At 44.4% G+C, this 22667-nt stretch overlaps 1 long non-coding RNA gene across 1 annotated transcript; it reads left to right on the forward strand.

Annotated features, from left to right (window-relative positions):
- The first annotated feature begins 4183 nt into the window (after positions 1-4183).
- LOC107181859 lies at positions 4184-19620 on the forward strand. The gene is made up of 3 exons (XR_001512573.1): positions 4184-4194; positions 14325-14326; positions 19538-19620. It is a non-coding gene; the product is annotated as an uncharacterized LOC107181859 (long non-coding RNA).
- Positions 19621-22667: the final 3047 nt, after the last annotated feature.

Here is a 22667-nt window from a genome sequence, read left to right on the forward strand (position 1 = left end):
GCCAAACTTGATGTTTAAGTAAAGTAGCACCAAGGACGGTTCCCAAAAGGGATGCCCCGCCAGAGCCGGAGCCAGGCCAGCTGTGTGAGACTCAGCTGGGAGCTCTTATAAGCAGGTCCAAGCAGAGCCCCTGAGCACCAGAATTTCTGGGAGCAAGCCCCAGGAATTGGTATATTTAATAGACAAGCTCCCCGCACATCATTCTGCTGTTCTGAAGGGTTAGGGAAATATGCATAACACAAAAGAAGGCACTAAAATAAACCTGTAAGTGTTGACTACAAAAATTAAAAAAAAAGAATCTGAACTAATTTTCTCTTATGGCACTTAAATTATAATGCGTGTCCTTTGTTTCTCCTTTGCCATTGGACTGGGTGTTCCCTGTGTGCAGGTGCTATGTCTTTTTCATTCTGTCTGTACCTACCAGGTTAATACAGAGTAGGGTTCCAAGAACCTTTGAATTAATCCTATAAAATAAAAGGCTAATATGCCAATAGACCTAAAGGCAGAACAACTGGTCACTCTGATGTGCACTGGTCACCAGAAGGCAGATGCTCAACGCAGGAGCTGCCGCCTGGTGGTCAGTACGCTCCCACAGGGGGAACAATGCTCAGCCAGAAGCCAGGCTCTCGGCTGGCAAGACCAGCAGCAGTGGCAGGAGCCTCTCCCGCCTCCGAGGCAGGTGGACATCCCTGAAGGGGTCCCGGAGTGTGAGAGGGCACTGGATGGGCTGAGAGACCACCCCCCTCTGCCGCCAGTGCATGAATGTCATGCACTGGGCCTCTATTATATTGATACATGAATGAATGAATGAACTCTTCATTCTGCCTTGTACTGCATACCTCTGAGGGACAGCATGTGCTCAGCTGATTTGTTACAGTTTCCAGCATGGGGTCTGATAGATGCCTGTCAAATCCATGGGGTGATGTTGATGATAATGATGGTGGTGATGATAATGATATTGATGATGCTGGAGGTGGTGATAATAGTGATGGTGATAATGATAATCATGATGGTGATGGTGATGGTAGTGGTGGTGGTGATGGTGATAGTGATGGTGATGATGATGGTGATGATGGTGAGGATGCATTTCTTGGCTGAAAGAAGCCATAGGCTCAAAGAATATTTCCATTACACTATTATCATGGCTCTTACAGCTGGCGAGGGGCCCCATTAAGGTTCTTCTATCAAAATAAAATAAAACTCCAATCCCCTAAGCCTGGTTATTACACTTCAGAGCTACCCATCTTTCCATCTATAACATTTTCCTTTGATTCTTCATCTGCTCAATATAGATTTGTAGCCACTGGCTGTTCTGCTTGCTCTGTGCGATCCTGCTTGGTGAAGCAGGAAGAGATCAAGGGTTAGTGGAAGGAAGCAGAGAGGCAGCGTCATCCTGGACAACTTAAACCACCCAGGCAATTTCTCCAGAATTTTAAGCTGTGGTACATCTTATAGGCTTGGAGGGCACGACTCCTGTGGGCCTGAACAGGCCAACCTCTGGGAACTGGAATGGGTTTTCTGGTTAAGTGGATTATAAGAATCCTTGTTTTGGTTATTCTTGTTAACCTCCTTTTCAAAGGCTTTGGTCTGTTTTCCTTCCTTAAGCTGTTTGCACACTGAGCACTGTTTACTCTTGATTCGTGATGCAGAAAGCATTCAGGATCACGATTCAGAGTCCCCATTCCAAATGCCAACTTTTATTACACGCGACCACAGGTGCGGAAGGCTCAGGGGACGGGTAAATCTCATTCCAGGACGCATTCTTGATTTTACTTGGCTAACTTCCATATATCAGCTTGTTTCTTGTGATTGACTTCTTCTAAAAGTTGAAGCCCACTAATTCTAAATATATGAGGTTTTGAATTGCTTCCTGGTTAATGAAACTTTTACCACATCTCAGATGCTGCCCCTTCCCTGTCTTCTCTCAGGCTGAAAGTGAGACATGGCCAGGCGGATCAGGATTGTTGAGCATAAACTACGCCCAGCTCTATTGAATATTCCCTGTGTGAGTTTGGATCGACAGTCAGTTCTGCTATAGCGATTGTTTCAGAAATGCAAATTTGTTCCAATGCAATTGATGTCGTAGGGAACAATTTGAGCATACCACAAATTTCACGTTTACTCATGTGTGATTTAGCCTGGGAGAAACACTGGGGGAATGCAGAAAAGTGCACACAGCTAGTCCTGGCCAGTGTGGCTCAGCTGGTTGGAGCATTGTCCCATGCACCAAAAGGTGGCAGGTTCAATTCCCGGTCAGGCACATACCCAGGTTGCAGGTTCAGTCCCCAGTTGGGATACATACAGGAGGTAACTGATCCATGTTTCTCTCTCTCATTGATGTTTCTCTATCATTCACTCTCTCCCTCTCTTCCTTCCTCTCTCTCAAATCAGTAAAAAGAAATAAAGGAAAATAAACATATCCTCAGGTGAGGATTAAAACACACACAAACAACAGTACAGGGCTAACCAAGCAGCATAGAAATGTACAGAATGCATACCACACACCTTAAACACTTCTGTTACCTAAGTTCACTCACCATGCTTTGAGCCACACCCATTCACATCCTTTGTTACAACTTTCTGTGGATTCCAGATCACCTTCCTTACACAAGGTCACAGTAACTCACAAGCTGCAACCTTTCTGGAGCCAATTTCCACAGGCAAGCATTGGGACACTTTCAGATAAAGTACCATGTTTACCATAGTATTTGTGAATTTTTAAAACCATTTTACAGGTGTAAAATTGAGCTACCATTTTTATGGGAGTCTTCTTCTTCTTCTTCTTTTAAGTATGGGGTTTATGCCTCTAACCCCATCTTTCCCATAAGCTCTGTGGTTTTCATTCTGCAATTGTGTGCTTCGTGGTGATTCTTAAAAACACATGTATCGCATAGCAGCAAGCCTGGCTATAACTGGGGGGCTGTGAGCCTCATGCCCACCAGATGAAGAAGGAAGATAGCGTTCATTTCAGGGAGAAGGGACCTTGCTCATGTGAGAGTAACATTTGACCTTGGCCTGGGCCACTTTGATTGTTCACCAAAGATACATTTATAAAGGACATTTTTTTAAAAGGTGAAGTATATCTTCCAGTTAAAATAAGTGGAAAACAGAACAAAATTTTAAAATAGATATATGAGGTGGGATCACTTCGACTTTACATATGTGTCATCCAAAGCACAGAACACATGTCCCTCTCTCATATGCATAACATTTCTCTGTGAAATGTCGGACATGTTCAGGGATGAATAAGGGACAGGATTGGCACATACTAAGTCCTTCCAATGGAATAGATGCACTACATACATTATCTCATTTAATCTTCACTCCACACTAGTCCCATATTCTTCAAGTATTTGTCGGACCCCTGCCACGTTTTGAGGTCTAATCTGGGCGTGGTGCTGTACCAGTGAACAGATCACATGGTTGCCCTCTGGGAGCTGGATGCTAGTGAAGCAAAATACACAGAAACCAGCAAATCAGCACACACTCGGCCAGCAGGTGGAAAGTAACATGGAGAAAGGTGGTGTAAGGGATGGGGGGACAGAAGGGATGACTGAGGGGCCCTGAGCAGGGAGCAGGCTGCACTGTCATCTCCATTTCTACAGGTGGGGAAACTGAGGTAGAGAAGAAAGGGCCGAGTGTTCAGAGCCTTCAGACCATTTGGGAGGTGGGGGGAGGAAGGGGGGATGGAAGTGAGGATAGAATTTGTCCCCTGGTCTGCAGGGTGAAGCAGAAAGCATAGCGAGGGCTGGACTGAATCTAATTTTACTTCAAAGCCCATTTTCTTTTGATGCCTCAGCAGTTTCCACCGTTTAAGCTTGAGCTTGCTAAAATACAACTTCCCTCTCTTTACCCCCGACTTGCTCAAGTTCTGGGAGGTTCCTCTGATGATGACTGCTCGTTTCCCAGGGCTATGTCTAAAGCAAAACTCAACATGGTTTCATTTAGGCTCACACCACAGTTTCACTTCTGACGCCAGAGGTGTGGGTTTTCCATACATCGAGCAATTCTCTGATACCGGTGGGGTGTCCTACAACTCACTTCAGCTCTGGTTCTGTTTATCTGAAGGGAGCGTCAGATCCCACAAGTGGAGGGCTCAGTCCTGCAAGACCGCCCTCACTTCAGACACAAGTCCCCATTGTCACTGTCCTGACTGACTGCTATATATTGGGGTTCCTGTAATCCCCTCCTTGGGTTTGATAATTTGCTAGAATGGCTCCTAGAACTTGGAGAACCACTACTTATGTTTAGCAGTTTAATACAAAGGTATAATAAAGGCTACAGATGAGCAGCCAGGCGGAGAGATACAGAAAGGGAGGCATGGGGAGGAGGCAATCCCAGCACCTTCCGCAACCCGGAAGCCCTTTTGGGATTTCACAGAAGCTTTATCACGTAGGCAGGGTTGATAGTTAATGCAGTCTTCAGTTCTCTCCTCTTCCAGGGGATGGGGATGGAAAGTTCCAAGCTTCTAATCAGGGCTTGGTCTTCCTGGTGACCAGCTCCCATCCTGAAGCCATCCAGGAGCCCACTGAGAGCTGCCCCTTTAGAACAAAAGATGCCTCTATTGCCCAGGAAATTCCAAGGGACTTAGGAGTCCTGTGTCAGCAACCAGGGGGCAAAGGCTAAATAACAGGACAAAAGATGCTCTGAGCACTCTTATCACCTAGGGAATTACAAGAGTTTTAGGAGCTCTGTGCCAGGAACTGGGGGCAGAGGTATATGTATATGTATATGTATATGTATATGTATATGTACATGTACATGTATATGTTTATATTTATATATGTATCTATATTGCTATTATTTCACAAGCTGACATAAAGCTTCACAAACTATGTGGCTTAAAACTATAGAAATTGTCTCAGCCCTAGAAGCTAGAAGTGAGATGAAGGCACAGCAGAGCGTCACCCTCTGAGAGCCTACAGGAGGCGCTCTCCTACTCCGGGTGGTGGCCCTCAGTCCTTGGTGCTCCATGGCTGGCTGCTGCATCGCTCCAGTCTCTGCTCCATCTTCAGGTGCTGTTCTTCCTGTGCCTCCTTGTCTAAGTTTCCTCCTTCCTGTAAGGACACCAGTCCCATTGATTAGGACCCATGCTAATGAAGTATGGACTCATCTTACCTTGATTTCATCTGCAAAGCCTATATTTCCAAATGAAGTCACACTCACAAGTACTGGGGATCAGGACTTGCACATATCTTTTGAGGGGACACAATCCAACCTATTACAAATGAACAAACCAAATCCCAACTATTTTCCTGGTTTCCTGTGTCCCCAGAACTGGCTAAAGCTACCGATGTCATCTGCCTTTATAACTAGCCCTCCGTGCATAGTTACACCTCTGGGCCTTTGAACTGTCCATTATCTACCATGTCCCCTACCCACTCTCCAGGGCCAAAGTCCAGCTGTTCCTTGTCCCCCAACCCCCTCTGGTTATTGCTCTATGAGCCCATCCTGGATCCCTTCTCTGAACTCTCTCAGCCGCCACTCAGACATGGCTTCATCTGTGCAGCACATAACCTAATCTAAGCCTAGTTCGAAGGCTACAGTCTAGTCTGGTTAAGAGATAAAGCGCGTGGACCTCGGTTGACGCAGCGTGGGTTGGGATTTAGCTCTGCCACTTCCTAGCTGCATGCCCTTGAATAAATTACTTCCCCTCCCAGTGCCTCAGCTTCTTTGTCAGTAAAACGTGGATAATAACAATGCCAATCTCAGAGGTTGTGGTGGGAATTAAATGAGATGATTCCTGTGGAGTGCTCAGTGTGGGACCCGAACTTCAGCTATTTTTATTGTGAGCACCAGGGAGCTTGCCTTTTAAAAGTCCCCTTTTCTTGGTGCTGTGGCTGGGCTGCTGAGCGCTGCCTTGATTGGAGTCAACCAAAGAAGGGCCATCAGGCTGGGACAGAAGGGCAGTGCAGGACCTCGTGGGCTGGGATCCAGGAAGTGGCTGCAGCAGAGCTTGGTCTGGGCAAGGTCTTGGCCAAGGGGCGGGGATGAGAGAGTGGCCATCTATACATAGAAATAGAGGCATGTCATGGTCCCTGCCCTTGTATAGAGACAGTTTATCAAATGAATGAATTATTGAATAATGATAAGTATGGGTCTAAGTTGTTACGGAAGGAGATATAAATAAGATGGGATTCCCAATAAATAATTGCTTCAAGTCAGAGAGCAGGAGCATAGGGAAGAATCAAGCATTATTTGTCCATTTCTCTCATTTTACACAAATTGGTGTTTGCTGTTTATTGAATAACAACAGTTTACCAGATTATTAAGATTGTTATCAATTGCATGTAACAAGAACCAGCTCAAGCTAACTTTATTTAACAAGAAAGGAACTTAATGATGAGGCTATTGGGGTGTGAGTTCATGGAGCCCAAGGGCAGAGATGAACTAGGGGCAGGGACTGGAAAGTTGGCTGAATTCTGGCTCTTCTCCTCTCTGTATATGTGCCACTCTTCTCCTCATTTGAAGACCAGCTTCTCCAGCTGCTTGCAGAGCGCATGGTCTCCATCAGAGCTCATGGGTGTTTAGGGTCCTCTGTCCTGAGGGAGACCCATCTCTCAGCCCCCATCCAATACTGAATCTTGGGGGAAGGGACTCATACTGGCCTGCCTTCAGTTAGGTGCCTCCACTCTGGACCTCAGAGTTGTACTAGATTCAGGTATCCTGGCAACCATGGTATCCTGGACCATGCAGATGGAAACACAGGGGAACTTCTCTGCAGAGATGGTGCACAGTGATGGACACAGCTGGGCAGATAACCCATCAGAAACTAATATAATCAGATAGTCTGCTGTGCACTTTATATATGTTACCTTTTAAAAATATATATATATTATTGATTTTTTACAGAGAGGAAGGGAGAGGGATAGAGAGTTAGAAACATCGATGAGAGAGAAACATCCGTCAGCTGCCTCCTGCACACTCCCCACTGGGGACGTGCCCGCAACCAAGGTACATGCCCTTGACCGGAATCGAACCTGGGACCTTTGAGTCCGCAGGCCGACACTCTATCCACTGAGCCAAACCAGTTAGGGCTATATATGTTACCTTTTAAATCCTCATCACAACCTTGCAAAATACACATTAGTGTTCCCCATATACTGGTGTAGAAACAAAGGTTTGGAGTGATCAAGCAATTTACTCATCAATAGGTAGTTCATACAGGGCTTTAATTGAGGACTGTGTGAAACTAAAGCTCAAAATTAAGTGATTTGCCCACAACCAGAATGAATTGGTAGCCAATGATGGACTAATTGGCATGATATATTATAAAAAGTATAAAACCAAGGAAAACCTATAAATAGGCTCCGGCCAGCCTCACAGCTGGGAGTCGAGTGCACTTGGCAGTCGCCTATCCCATCTGCCAAGTCTTCAAACAGGCCCTGCCTGCCCATGTGCTATATGAGCTGAGCCTGGGGGAATGAGGGCCTCTCCTGTGGCAGAGACGACACTTTCAGCAGGGGCCTCTCTACCCAGGATGTTTACCTGCAAAGGCTGAATCCTGGCTTCAAGGTGGTCACAGAGCTGGCATGTCATGGGGCTGGGCTCCTGTGCCTCTTCCTGCAGCCACAGCTGGTATCAAAATACTCTTAGGGAAGGTCAGTGAAGCTTCTGCTCAGAGACCAGACACAATCACTGTCTGGATTATCTGCAACTCAGGGCCACAGAGTAGCTGGGCAGAAGTGATTTACAGGGGAGTAATTCCCAACACGGATTCCAGTGACCTTAACAACCAAGAGACTGAAGCAGCTTGGCTCCTCTCTTTCCACAGTGGAATTAATTCCACCAAACTCTCTACAGTCCATTTGATTTTTTTTTCCAAGAGAGAATACAGATCCCAGTGGTCTGTGCTGGTTCTTTGAGACATTTAAACTACCAATCGTGTTAGTGTGGGAGCTACTTGAAGGAAGAGTAGCTCTGAGAAGAGTAAAAACATGGAGTAGAAAGAAAGGAAAACATTTCTGATACTTTCATTTTGAGGCTAACAGCTCTTTTCTGGGTACTGGTGGGATTTCTTTTATTTTGTATTGATGGATTGGTTGTAAGTGGTTGATGAGCATATGTATTGGGAATTTGGGGTTATGGTAGGGGAGAGATTTTCTCTCTTTCCATGTTTCTTCTGGCTCATAGAATTGTACCAACACTTTCTGATAGCATCAGGAAGAAGCATCTTTCTACCTCTTGCTGACAGATGATAGTGCGACATTCTCTGTCCCTGTGTCCCCATGGGCAGGATCTGCATCAAGACTGACTCCCATACCTCTGGGCTCTCTCATATGCCCTTGTTGCCCGTGATAACTATCCAGGGCTGGGTACATGTGTGTGAATCTTCCCTGTGTGTGAACACCAGAGTTGGGGCTTGGAAAGAAAGAATAGGAAACTTCTGTTGGTCTTGGATCTAAACTGTGCCCTTTATCTTACCAGTTAAAAAAATACAATATTTTTATTCCTTTTTAACTCCTGTCCAATTCTATATCTTAGTTGATTTTGAGTCAGAGGGGAGAGGTCCTGTGAGCAGCTGTCATCTCCTCAAAGGCCAACAGTACATTTCTATTGAGTGGCATAACTACTAACTATATTAGTGACCCTGAGAGCAAGTGCTTTTTTCATAAGGAGTGCTAAATGGTGTCTAAAACAATCAGCTAGGGGAGGACTGGCTTTCTGGAAGATGACTGGGGCAAAGAGCAAGGAGGTTGGAGTTAGATGAACCCAGAACTGAATTCTGGTTCCTCTATATATTAACAGTTGACCTTGTGAGGTTATTTTAAGTCTCCAACTCTTATATTCCATAACTTCAAAATGGACATCATAAAGCCTATTTTAAAGTCTACTGTGATGATTAATGATAATAGCCAGCAAGTAGTCATTGAGAGCTTATTATGTGATAGGCACTGTTGAATATCTTGATCATATCATCCCTATTAAGTAAAAATGATTTTAACTCTTTTTACATGAATCTCATGGACACAAGTTACTCACCCAAGATCACATAGCTAGTAATTGCACTGTACTGCCTTTCAACTGAACCTGGGATTCAATGAGAGATATATGTGAAGGTGCCAGGTACAATGCCTGGCACAGTGCCTGGCACATAAACAACTCTCAGTAAAATCATCTTATTCCTTTTTCTCCTTATTGGTGAGATGCCTGGTCAGAGGTTGCTCTGGACCTAGATTACATTTAAGAGCACAAAGCCATCCTAACTCCTTTGAACCTCTCTCATGTCTGCCAATCCCCAAAGTCAAAGTTAAGCTCAGACATTGGATTCTTTGCCTTATTTATCCAGACCCTGGCGTCCTGGAGTTGTAGCCCTTGTGTGGACCTAGAACAAATCTGTCTCTTTTCTGTATGGATCTGGGGTCCATCCAGGCTGATGTTGATGGTGGTCACTGATAATGATACCACTTAAGAGAGAACACTCCCAGAAGCCCCTGGTAATAGCAAAGAGACCATAAGGACATAAAGAAGCTGGTAATGAGACAGAGGCGGCATGGCCATTTGATTTTATAGTTATATAGCATCTAGGTATCATCCATGAAGTTTGCTCTGAAATATGCAAAGTCATGCTGAGCGTGGACCCCAAATCACGACTCACGGAGGACCAAGAAAAGCATTACTTTAGAGTCAAGGTCATTAGTTACATAGAGTGGACAAAGCTTTTGTATTTTTGTTTTGTGTTTGAGCTTCTTGAAAAGAACTGCTAACCTGATTGCCTAGTTAGCCAGAGAGTCTAGTCTGAGAAGGAGAACACCAGAGTCTGAAAAAGCGAGGTTTACCTGAAATTTTCCCAGGCAACCGGGGGGTGGGGGTGGGGGGCTACAAATTATTGGGAAGTCACCTGAGAAACACTAGAGCGTTCTATAATAAGAACCCTTGAGATGAGCCCTTTTCTAGTTGGTTTAGAAGAGGTTTAGACGAGGTAAATTTGGGCAGTGCATTGAAATCTGAGTAAGAATGAGAGATGAGCGTGGTCTGGGCCCCCTCTCTGCTTTTCCTAGGTGTGAAATGGGGATTTTAACATCTCCTGTCTTAGGTCTGTATTGTGTGAGGAAGGACATGCTTTAGAAATGTGTCAACATGTACCCATTGAGTCAGTCACTAATCTAATGCTACTGTAATCAGTTAATATGTTCAGTTACATGTGACAGAAGCCCCTTCCCACCAAACGACTGAGAACAGTGTCGTAAACAAGAGAAGAGGCCTCTCTCTTACAGAGAAGTCCGAAAACATCCCTCAGAGGCTGCCATGGATGGGTCCTGCTGGGAGGAACCCAGACACTTCATCTCATTTCTCTGTCATGTGGATCTCCACCCAGAAGAAGGTCATCACCTGGTCTGGAACCCCAACCTTGGTATCAACATTCCAGAATTTGAGACAAAGAAAGGAGAAGAGAAAAGACACATCTCCTTTCCAGAAGTACACTTCCTCAGCTTGGATCCACCATTTTCACTTATATCCCATTGGCCAAAACATATTCACGTGGCCTTGATTCCAGATGGTGTGTGCCTCACTAAAATGAGGGGTTCTGCCACGGAAGAAGAAAAGGTTGGAGGGTCGCTAATGCCACTAGTGGTTTCTACCCCACTATCAGAAATGTCTTTTATTTTTCCTCAGAAGCTCAATTAAATGACCTCTGGGGGTTCCTTTAGGGAAGGGTGTATTTACTGAGGCCTCCCATGTGCTAGGTGGTATAGTGGGTTATTTGAAGACTATGAAGATGGAAGAGACATTATCTAATCTCAAGGTGTTTACAATTCACTTATTCAATAAACATTTTATAAAAAGCTTCTATGGACTAGGTATGTGCTCAGGGTAAAATATAGTCAAAAAAAGATGTATGGTGTTCACCCAAAGAAATAAGAATAAATGAAAAAATAAATATAATAGAAAAATTTAAACATGAAATTAAAAGATTGGAAAAGAACAAAACCAAAAAATTTTGGTAAAACAGACCTCTGAAAATACTGGTCAAGACATAAGAGAGAAGATGCAATAAATAAAGTGTGGAGTGAAATAGAAATAACTGTAGACAGAGCAAAGATCAGAATAATAAGCACATTATGGATCATACTAGACGTAATAATAGATGTAATGGATACATTTTAAAGAAAATAAGTGCCAAAATTGGTACAAAAAAAAATTAGAAAAGATAATTATACCAGCAAGTATTTTAAAAAAATGGAATGGTAACTTCTTATGCCTCCAAAATTCAGGCTCAGATAGGGTTCTTTTCTTTCTTTCTTTTTTTTTTTTTTTTAGAGAGAGGGATGGGGTGGGGAGAAGGGAGAGAGAGAAAAAGAGGAAGAGAAAGAGACAGAGACAGTGCCCAGCACATAGACACCTCTCAGTAAAATCATCTTCCTCTTTCTCCTTACTGGTGACATGTCTGGTCAGAGCTGCTCTGGATCCAGTTTACATTTCAGAGCATAAAGCCATCCAACTCCTTTGAACGCCCTTCTTGCCTACCAATCCCCAAAGTTAAGCTCAGACATTGGATTCTTTGCCCTATATATCCATCAGTCGGTTGCCTCCCACGTGCACCCTGACCAGACGGGTGATCTAACCTGCAAACTTTTGGTGTGATGTACTGGATGACCATCCCACCAACTGAGCCACACCAGTCAGTCCAGGCTCAGATTGTTTTAAAGTTTCATTCTACCAAACTTATAAGGAAGAGTAAATTTCTGTGTGTGTGTGTGTGTGTGCGCACGCACACACACACATATATAATGAAGCATATGACATTATATATTTATGTAAATAAAATTCCACGTGCATAAAATGTATGTACTTTATAATTTGCATATAAACATTAGAACCTCATTAACTTCATTAGAGTGGCAGCCAGTTTGGGAGTGGGGAATAAAGGGAATAAATGCAAGCATAAATGAATGAGTGAATGGAGAGAGACCATGCATGAATGAATGTGTTGTGAACTAGGAGTATGGTTGACTCAATTCTCTAACCTAAGGTCTAGTAGAATAGAAGAAAACAAATGATCATATTATGGTCAGTAGAGCTTACAATTTAGTAGAAGGAGATAGACATATTCATTTAAAAAGTGGAATAAAGTGATTTAGATATTTTAGAACAATTCTGCTCATGGTAAAGTAGGGGACACAAATCATGGTATAGTAACTTCTTCCTGAATGGGAGCTAGAGAGGTGAGATTGTTTAGGAGATAACCCTATACTAATGAGGGAGATAGGCATGGCATAAATCAAAGAATTCAAAGAATGATAGAAAAAAATTAAAGGTGAATATTGAAAATATATCCAATGGGACTGCAAGGCAAGGGATGACAATCCTGTATAGGGAGAAGAAGACGTCCTGATCCCCGAGCTGAGCCCTCAGAGCTGGGCAGCCAACCCAGCCAGTCAGCCAGTCTGCCCACCTCCAGTTTCAGAAGATGCTGATGGTGGCTCCGGGCTGTCCATGGGCCCAGGTGAAAGCCCTGCACAACACACACCACACACAGTGAGTGTGACCTGAGAACCAACCAAACGATGAGCAACAGAACATAAAATTTCATTTTGCTTCCTCAACTAAGAGGTGAGTCCCTTTAAACCAGGTCCCCGTGCTGTTTGTGTGTGTGTGTGTGTGTGTGTGTGTGTGTATGTTTTAGAACAGTGGTATTTAGATTCTGCCTCTGAATTTGCAGATGTAATGAGATGATTTATCATGTAAAATTATTGCATGATCATCAAAAAGTAATGAAAGTTGTCACAGCCTCTCTTCTTAATGGTATTTCTCACTGACCTCCTTTCCCTCTACCCTGAAAGCGAGTCTAGGAGTCTAGCATGGAACCAAGCCAGGGATCTGACGCTGCTTAATTCACCCAGGCAGTCAACCATAAACACATTTTTCAGAAGTAAAGACAACTTCTGTAACTTTTTAATTAAAGCGTAAAAGCCCTTATTAAAGGGACATAAATCACGGAGAAACCTGTAAATCGCTGTAATCTTCTGTGGCACTGCACATGTGTTTCCAGCTGTGTTCACTCAAGCTCAGAGGCAACGGGGTCTGGAGAGGTCTGCGCTGCTCTCGGTGGTCCTGGCGCAGTGACCAAGCAGGGCCACGGTGGGTTCGCTGGCCTGGAGCCCGCACGGGTGCAGAGAGGGGCCAGATGAGCCTGGAGCAGGAGCATTCAGCCCTGTTACTCTCGTAACCTCAGGTCACATTCAGTCTTTGATAGATCAGGATGACAGCTGTCTGCAGCATATAGAGGGACAAGTCAAACTGCACCATGAGGAAACAGACAGATGGGGATGTTGGGAATGTACTGTTTCCTGATTTTATACTGATTTGGGCTTCAGGAACAAGGTAGCTCTTTGGACTCTACTTTGAAACAGCTATGGTTCATCCACCTGGATCTGAGGACTCAAAACTGAGAGCATAGCAGCCCCCACTCTCATGGAGCTGTCAGTCTGGCATAGGGGACTGATAGACCGATAAAGAATTAGTCCACAGTGTAACGATCTCACACAGAGGCTGCTGACATGCACATGATCGGGCCTGGCACCGTGCCTGGCACCATACCTGCCCCCACTCCCGCAATATTTGGGACATCTTGATCCTTCTTTCTCTGTGTAAAGATAGAAACAAAAACATCACATACACCTCCCACTGGTGTCTATTGTTCTATGAGGCATTGGACACAGCCCCTGGATGCTGGGGGTCAATGGAGGAAGGTAAGGGACTTGTAGGTCACAGAACCCTTTGACTGGTAGATCCAGTGTGGAACTCGAGGTGATGACCAGAGTCTAGAAGGGGACTGAGTCTCCAGGCCCCACGCCCAGTGAGGATATACTTGTCAGAGTAGAAATGTCACTGGATTAGACCAAGCATCTGCCAGCTTTCCAGGCCCTGGATGAGGAGCCTCATTCTCCCAGGGCTCGATGGCCATCAGTAGGGTGGATGTGCGGTATGGAGATCTGCATGGGGCCAATTACAGGACTAGCCTATCCACAGGGCCAGAGAAGAAAATGTCCCTGGCACATCCTTTCTAACATTTTGAGCTCTCCTTTTGTCAAAACCAAAAAGGCCTTTACTATAATTTAGAGAGAGTAGAAGGACCTTGCAGATTACCTGGCCTCATGGTTTTAAAAGTGCGCTGCCAAGAACTTCTAGGACTCTGAGGAAGTTCAAGTTCAGGTCTCAGAAAGTCACAAATCTTCTCCAACTCACTCCCCTTATAAAAGATGAGTGCATTAGCTTCCTAGAACTACCGGAACAAAGTATCGCACATTGCATGGCTTAACAGAAATATATTGTCTCACAGTTCTGGAGGCTGGAGGTCTGGGGTCAGGATGTCAGCAGAGCGGTGCTCCCTCTGAAGGCTCCACAGAAAGATGTATTCCAGCCCGCCCTCTTAGCTTTTGGGATTTCTTGATTTATGGCAGCATAACTCCAATTATGGAGACCATGGCATTTTCCCTGTGTGTGTGTCCACGTTTTCCCTTGTTCCAATATGACCTCATGTTAACGAATTACATTGCAACGTCCGATTTCCAATTAAAGTCACATTCTGAGATACTGGAGGTTACATGAGGTACATGAATTTTAGGGAGACACAAGTCAACCTGGACCAGTGGCAGAGGGAAGTGGGTTTGCCTCAGCTGGAACAGACTTGCCTGGGGCAGACACCCAAGCGCAGGTCCGGGTCGCTGATTCACGGTCAAGATATCTTCTCATTATTGCAAACTGTTTCCTCCCTGATGCTCAGACTACACGGGGAGCCAAGCAGGCGTTCCTTAGTCCTACTATAAGAGTCATTTGCCAGTTTGGGTGTGCCCATCATTCAACCTCTATTCATTAGCACCTATTTTCCTTTTGGGGTGTCCCCTATTGTGTAGCACTTTCTTGGTAAAAAGTACTGTTCCCACTCTGGGAACCAAAAGGACAGACCCTCCTGTCTCCAGTGAGCCAGGGTGGACACAAGACGTAGACTTAGCCCATTGGACCATCCTCCTGGGCCTTGTCCCTGAGTGAGTGATGCCGCGTATTATGAAGCAGCACCAGGTACATCACTCCTGCAGGGGGCTCCCTGGGCCTCCTCCTGATTCATGCCCCAGAACTTCCCACTCCTGTGAGTCCCTGAGGTCCTTCCACTAAGTCCCACTTCTGTTTGAGAGGCAGCACCTGTTTCTGCTACCTATAAAACAAGCTCTTACTGATGCACTGGGTGTTACCAGTTACCTGGAGAGTTGTCACTACATTTAGATTTTAGAAGGAATCAGGACCCATCATGCGACCCAAGAGATGAAGTAATGCCATTCTGTGGATGTTTTTGGACCCAGGTCTGAACTAGGACTTCAGACCTGTGCTCTGCAGGTGCCACTAACCCAACCTGGGTGGGGCAGGGTGAGCAGGGAGGGCGGGACGCCACCAGCCAGCTGTCACAGGCCACTCTATATTCCATAACGGCTCACACTGCATGTCAATTGTGCGCTCAGCAGCCTCACCAGTGGCAGACCACAGGGTCCAACTATTTTATCTTGTTAAAATTGAGCCCAAACAAAACAGATAAGCTCCATATCATCTCCCTGAATGAATCTAGGGACAGTTTATCTTCTGAGAGGTTTGCCAGGGTGTGATTTGTGACACCGTAAACATGTGTTGGGAGGGCCAATCTTACTAATTTAATTTGCTTTCAGATGTGTGCATGCAGGACCTTCTGTAAACGGAATTATTTGGAGTATAGCATCCAGGCAGTGATATACAGGGCACACCAAGGCCACGGGTTTCTGTGCGTGTGTGTGTTTTTCAGGGCAAGTAGGGGGTTTATTTTTGATTAAGTGCCTTAGCCTTGCTTTGGTATTTATCTTCCTGCGGCAGATCCAGTCACAATGTAATTCCATTAGCATTATCTCTCAATTCGTGTGAGAGGGGCTCCAGCCAGGACAGCCGCAGCGTAAAGGCCTACAGTGTTCAGGGGGCTTATTTCTTATTTCTTAGGCAAATCTTCTTCCTTTATCAGCAGCTCATTTAAAGGGAGCAAAAGGAGAGCGGTCAAATCATTAAAAGTGAGACTTTAACGTGGGTTTTTAAAGGCAAACCCCAAAGCTTTGAGGGGTGGGGAAAGGTTAAATTAAATACGTGAACAGTGCCTTCACAGCTAGTATAACCGATGGAAATGGATAATATTCAAGGGCTATATATATATATATATATATATATAGTCTTTATCAGTGTGCTTTTGATGAGAAAAGTGATTTCGATCAGGTGTCAGGACTCCTGGGTGTGTCCTAGCTGAGCCACTAGGTGACCCTGTGACCCTATTTCTCCACCTGTGCCCCACTCAGTCGTTGTCTCTTGCCTATCGCAGAGGTGATGCTGGGAGGAGGAAAAAATCTTAAAGAGCCTTGAGTACTTGCAAAGACAGATGCACTGGGTGTTACCAGTTACCTGGAGAGTTGTCACTACATTTATTTTAATTTTAGAAGGAATCAGGACCCATCATGCGACCCGAGAGATGAAGTAATGCCATTCTGTGGATGTTTTTGGACCCAGGTCTGAACTAGGACTTCAGACCTGTGCTCTGCAGGTGCCACTAACCCAACCCGGGTGCTAATGGGAGGCAGGGGTCACAGGGAGAAATGAATCGCACAGAAAATCCCAGAATCTCATTTAAGTTTTAACCTCCTCCGGGGGACGAGGGGCTTTACTTCAGGAGCTGCCAGTCCCCTCCCTGGCTTTGCTGCCCCTCCTCCGTGCCCTTGTTCACCCCTTCATGGAAGCGACCACCAGCTCCAAACATTCAAAAGCTAGACAGCAGGTGGAAAGAGAAGGAAATCCAGGGGTTGGGAGGCTGCGTGATAACGGCTCCGGGGGGCTGCGCGCATTGCACGGTGCTTGTAATCCTGTTTTCTGGGAGAGGGATTTGAGGCGAGAAAAGAGCACATGATACGCAGCACCGTGAGAATGGATTCAGGAGGGGCGGTGAGATGCCTGACCTTGCCATTGAGAATTGCAACCCTAATACATCTGAGAGGCAGCTAGGGGCCAGACTTAGTTGAGGGCTCCATCTACGCCCAGTCCTGGGCTAAGTGCTTTGTATGTAGTATGTTCCTTGAAAGGTGTTTCCAAATTGTTTTAAAAAACATCTGGACCCTTAGCAGTAAATTTTGTGAGCACTCCAAACACATGCACATGTATCTACGTGTAAGTTATCTAGACGCTATTGTTTAATGTATTGTGTATATTATAATATATGCTCAACTGTATGTATTTTAAAAAGAGTGAGAAAAATGAAAATACATAGAGGTTATAATGTGTACACTCTGCATCCCCAGAGAGTCTTGGAGGTATGCTAAGCGCTCACAACCCACTCTGCCAGTTTCTGTTCCTCACAGCCTGCCTGACAGGTAGGTATTGTCACTTTCCACCGAGTGCGACCCAGTGTGGCCAGCCCGGCATACAGAAGTGCTGTACGATTTCACTGGCAGAAGATTTCCCCTGCCACTTCTACTTCTCTCTTCTGGTCTTACATACAGTGGTTCCCCCGATCTACAGTTTCATTTTCCCTCGTTTTAGTTATCTGTGGTAAACCGCAGTCCAAAAATATTAAATGGAAAATTCCAGAAATAAACAATTCATACGTTTTAAATCGGAGGCCCTTCTGAGGCGAGTGATGAAATCTCACACCATTTTGACCCAACATGTCTCATCCCTTTGTCTGATTCTCCATAAATTAGATGCTCCTGCCTATTAGTCACTTAGGAGCCAGCTCAGTTATCAGGTTACTGTGGTGGTACAGCTCACATTTATTTTAATGTTTAATATTAGAAATGTGGGGGTCTTTATTTAGAAGTTTGGTCATGTTTTTGTGACCAGAAATATACCATAGGAACTTAACTCTTGTTTCTATCACTTAGCCTGAGTTAAGAGTGGTTTCATTATACGTTGTTTCGCTTAAAGTCGCCATTTCCAGGGACCTATCTGCGATGATTGAGTGAGAATTTATTGTCTCAGAAGAAATGGAGTACATATAGGGTTTGGTGCTAGCTTTGATTTCAGACATTCACTGGAGGGACTGTGAGTGCATGTATTCCCCATGGACGGGGCATGGGGGCCCTGGCATGATTATGTGGAGAGTTTGCTTGGAGCTGATTTTGACCATGAGGAAATGAGTCTAACAGCAAAAGGCAACTTGCTAAGGGTGAGGCACAGAGACCGGGTCTTTGATAACCTCACTGAGTCCCTGCCCTAGACCAGGAACCACCTACCTCCAGGCTATTAAATGTATTTACTGCTTAAGCAGCAAGATAGGTATTTTCTAATTTGCAGACAAAACTTCCTAACTACACAGTCTCCATTTCTACCATTGTAATCAGCATCTTCCATCCTCATTTCATCGCTTTGTCAGTTTCTTTCTGCTCCTCCATCTACCCAACTTTTATGGAAACAGGCTTGGTCCACATGGCATAAGAAGTCGTTTGACCCAAAGATCTTTCTCGAACTGTGCATTATTTTCCTATCTCTCTTCTGTTTTCTCTTTCCCGATTGTATTACTCTGTGTGGGTTCGGGTGTTTATAAGGGCTTGTTTCTTTCCCTCGCACGGTTCTGCCCACACCGGCCTGTTCACGGTTCCCAAAGCTTGTCTTCTTTGGAAGCAAGTGTCATTCCTCCTCTAGGTCCTACCTCAGGGCCCATGTACTGGCTGCTTCCTCTCCCCACATCTTTGCCTGGTTGGCTCCTTCTTGTCCTCAAGTCTCAGTCCAGATGTTACCATCCCAGGGATGTCTTTTCTAACCTGTGTACCTCCACCGCGGCAACACCATTTTTTAATTGTCTTCATAGAACTAACCTCTATCTGAAATTATCTTGTTTGTTCATGTAACTTGTTCATTCTTGCCTCATCCACAGTGCGTACTGCACAAGAGCAGGGACCTCGTCTGTCTCAAGTTTCATTGTATCCCCAGCGCCTAGAATGGCACATAGTAGGAGCTCAGAATATATTAATGGAACACATGGGTAAAAGAAAGTGTATAGGGAGCTCCCTTTTATGTTAGAGCAGATGCTGCCCAATTTATAAATTACTGAATAAAGCCAATAAGATCATTAAAAACTTTTTAATAAAAAAGAATGAATGAATGGAGGTGAAGCACCCACTAATGAGAGTCCCTGGTTCTCTGTTCTCCAGCAGAACATTTCAGGGTGTCTGAAATGGGGATACTAAGCCAAAGCGATCAGCAATTCTAAGCAAGTGCTGGATAAACATTGTACTCTCATTAACTTTCTATACTTTCATATTCTAACTTAGAAGTGTTAGGTCTGAGAGAGCCCAGGATCGGATACATGCAGACATGTGATGAGACAATGGACTTCCCCTGGAATTTCTCACAGATCAACGTGCCAGACACAGATACCGGCTTCTTCTCCCTTAATCCACATACCCCCACACAGATACTGACTTCTATCCACATACCCCCGCCCATCCCCTGCAGCAGAGAATTCCTCAGCTCATGTCCCCGCCCCTCACCCAACTGCAGTATTAAAAAAGCGCCCCTCTCCCTGTTGGCATGAATCCAGTGAATCCACGTGCCCTCTCCCTGGGGTATGTGGGTCTCCTGGGGACGCAGAAATAAACCTTTTCCTTTCCTTTCTTTTCTGATTCACTGGACTCTTTATTTCTTGCACTGCCTCCTGAGCCACCTAACCTAACAAGAAGAACATATATTTACATTATTATTCTCATTGTGATGAGACTTATTTTGAAAACATTCTAACCACAAACACTATTAATAAAAAATAATAGTTGTAATTTAAGTATAGTATTAGGATCTAAATCAGGAAGAATTGCATTGTGAATTGACACTCCCTCCCTTATAACCTCCCTAACTGGCAGAAACCTATACTCGCCTAGAGAACATATTGCGGCCCTTATTTGTTTACTGTTTTGTTCCCCATTCACCTGAAAACCCCTGAGGGAAGGGACTATGCCTGGAACAGCTTCCATCCAAAGCACAGTGACATATGGCAGGTACTTCATAAATGTTTTTTGAATGATGATCCTAATTTAATGTGCGTTACACAAGTATTCCCTTGGCATAGTTCACTCTACAATTACAATGACAATAAAAAACCCCCACAAACCTTTATAGTCCCATGAAATTCTGTGATATCTGGGTTTGGTCTTTAGAAGATATCTTTATCATTGTTACCATCATTATCATTTCATTCTTTCTTATTTTCTTAAGATGTATTCTCTCTTCTCATAGTTTTATGCCTGGATAAGCAGCAAAATCAAGAAGGGAAATTATGACCTTGCCTGAAAGGCATCAACAAAATCACTGGAAAGAAAGGGGTAGGATGCTTTCGTTTTATTTGTCGAAGAAACTGATGAGTGTCAATAATACTGACAGTAATATGGAAGGAGGCATAATTACGAATGGCAGAGGGAAATTTAGACTGAAAGTTTGGAACTCCCACAGAAAACACACACACTCCTTTCTGCACAGAGAGGGGCATTTGATGGGAACTTCCCCAAGGGAGAGGTGAGGACACTATTGTTCAAGTCATTTAAGACAAACTGGAGGATGAAAGAGCAGTCATTGCTTAGAGTTTGTGGAATGTCAGCAGTGTAGTTAGATATAGGACAAAAGCCTGTCCAGCCCCCAGGTTACAGTCCATGGGCTGAGATGACACAATGGAGCCCATTATCTGTCACCTCTCCGAGATAGTAGGATCTTTGGTCTGGTTTTCAGGCCCTTAGTAGTGATAGAAGCTTCTGAGGCTAAGGTGCAAGGAACAGAAGAATGGCAAGGGTTCCCACTGGAATAGGGAGAGGCTGCCTAGTGGAAAGAAAGACAAAAGCAAGCTGGGCACACAAAAAGGAAGACTGAGGAGTCGGAGAAGCAAGGAAAAGGGGAAAAGTTAGAAGTCCAGAGAAATTTAGCAATCCAGAGCCCTGGATTTTATGAGCACCCAGTGGGCAAAGGGTAAGGAAAATTGCCCACACAGGCCTGCACTGGGCAAGGACGGTAGACCTGGTGAATGAGGTGCGCACTGCTGAGCAGAGAAGAGGCAGAGTTTAATTTGGCTCTGGGTCTGCTCATTCCCTTCTCTTCAGTCTTTGATTTGATGGTATTTCTGACTTCATCACTGACTTTTCTTCTTTCTAATCGTCTTAGGTGAGACATTGCTTATCTTCCTAGATATATCCTCCAAAGCAGTCAGTTCAATTCAGTCAATACTTACTGAGTCAAAGCAAAACTACAACTGCAGACCCTTGGAGATGGCAGAGGTCATTGTGAAACAGGAATTTTGGGAGGTGAAAAAGACGGGTTTTAGGAAATTTGAGAAATTTTGGAAATTAAGGGGACCATGGAGGAAGCCCAGGGCTGCAGAGCAACAGAAGGTACATTTCCATAGAATAGGGGAGCTGAAAAGCTGCAACAAGTACATTTCCATAGAATGAGGGAGCTGGGAACAGCAAAAGGTCTATATTTACAAAATAAAGAGAAGGAAGCCCTTCATCCAGAAGGAGAAAAAGAAAGCCCAAAGGGACTAGGAAAACAATAAAGAAGGAGGGGGAGGAGGGGAACCTCACATGTCCTATGTGAGGTTCAATCTTTGAGTCCAGGAGTTACTATAGTAACCAGTCCAAGGGAATAGTGACCAATTAGAAGGGATATCAAGGCACCAGGATCTGCAGTCTTTATAAGCCATAGGGAAAAAGAACTCAGTGGGACCTTTTCCCTCTCCCTACTTGGGAGTCCGTTCTGTGGGAGTCTGTACTTGTTCTTCAATAAATTTCCACCTTTGCTATACCATTTTCTGTCTGTGGGTTCATTCTTCAAATACCACTTTCTGTCCATGGGTTCATTCTTTGATTCCAGTAGAAAAAGAATCCGAGTTCCAGTCCAAAAATTCCATTTCAATTGCATCTAAACTCGTCTTCACCTAAGAATTGCCTAGTTCCTGCCTGAACACATCAAGTGATGGGGAACTCACTATCATCCAAGGAAAACTATTCTGTCTTCAGAGACCTCTATTAGAAAAATATTCTCCATGCTGGGCCAAAATATCCCTACATAAGATAAATCCTATTCATTGACCGTACATCGATATCTTGAGGTTTTAGGAGCTAACGCAACAGCTCTTCCCCCCGACAGCTCTTAGGATATTGGAAGCTGTCATATTCCCTTGAGTATAAATGTATCTAAGCTGGACATCACCAGTTCCTTTGATTGTTCCAAATATAACAGGGTTAAGTCCCTTTTGAGGTTGGCCACTCTCTCTTGAGTGTGGTCAAATTAATCTTAAAGTGTGTGGTCTTAATCCAGGTATGGTTTAACTATCTCAAAGTAGAGCAGGAGAACTCTCACCCCTTTCTTTGGGGCTCCATTCTCTATTAATATACCTTGCACTTTCATTGACTTTTGCAGCATCTCCCTATTGACTCACATTGGTAGCTTATCGTCAACTTTAGCTTGTACTTTTTAAGAAAATTGTGGCCACATCTTCCTCATCCTGTTGCAAATTTGTTCTCTATGCTCATATGTGGGGCCTTGGTTGTACCCATATTACACTTCATTTTGTTAAAATTTCCCCCTAATTTTAGCACACAAAATTACTTTGGAATACAGATAGTATATTCCATGTTGCTAAGCTTTAATCAGTAAAACAGGGGCTTCTTATTTCTGCTTTAAGATCCATC

Source organism: Myotis davidii, unplaced genomic scaffold (genome assembly GCF_000327345.1).
Source record: "Myotis davidii unplaced genomic scaffold, ASM32734v1 scaffold1314, whole genome shotgun sequence".
NCBI lineage: Eukaryota > Metazoa > Chordata > Mammalia > Chiroptera > Vespertilionidae > Myotis > Myotis davidii.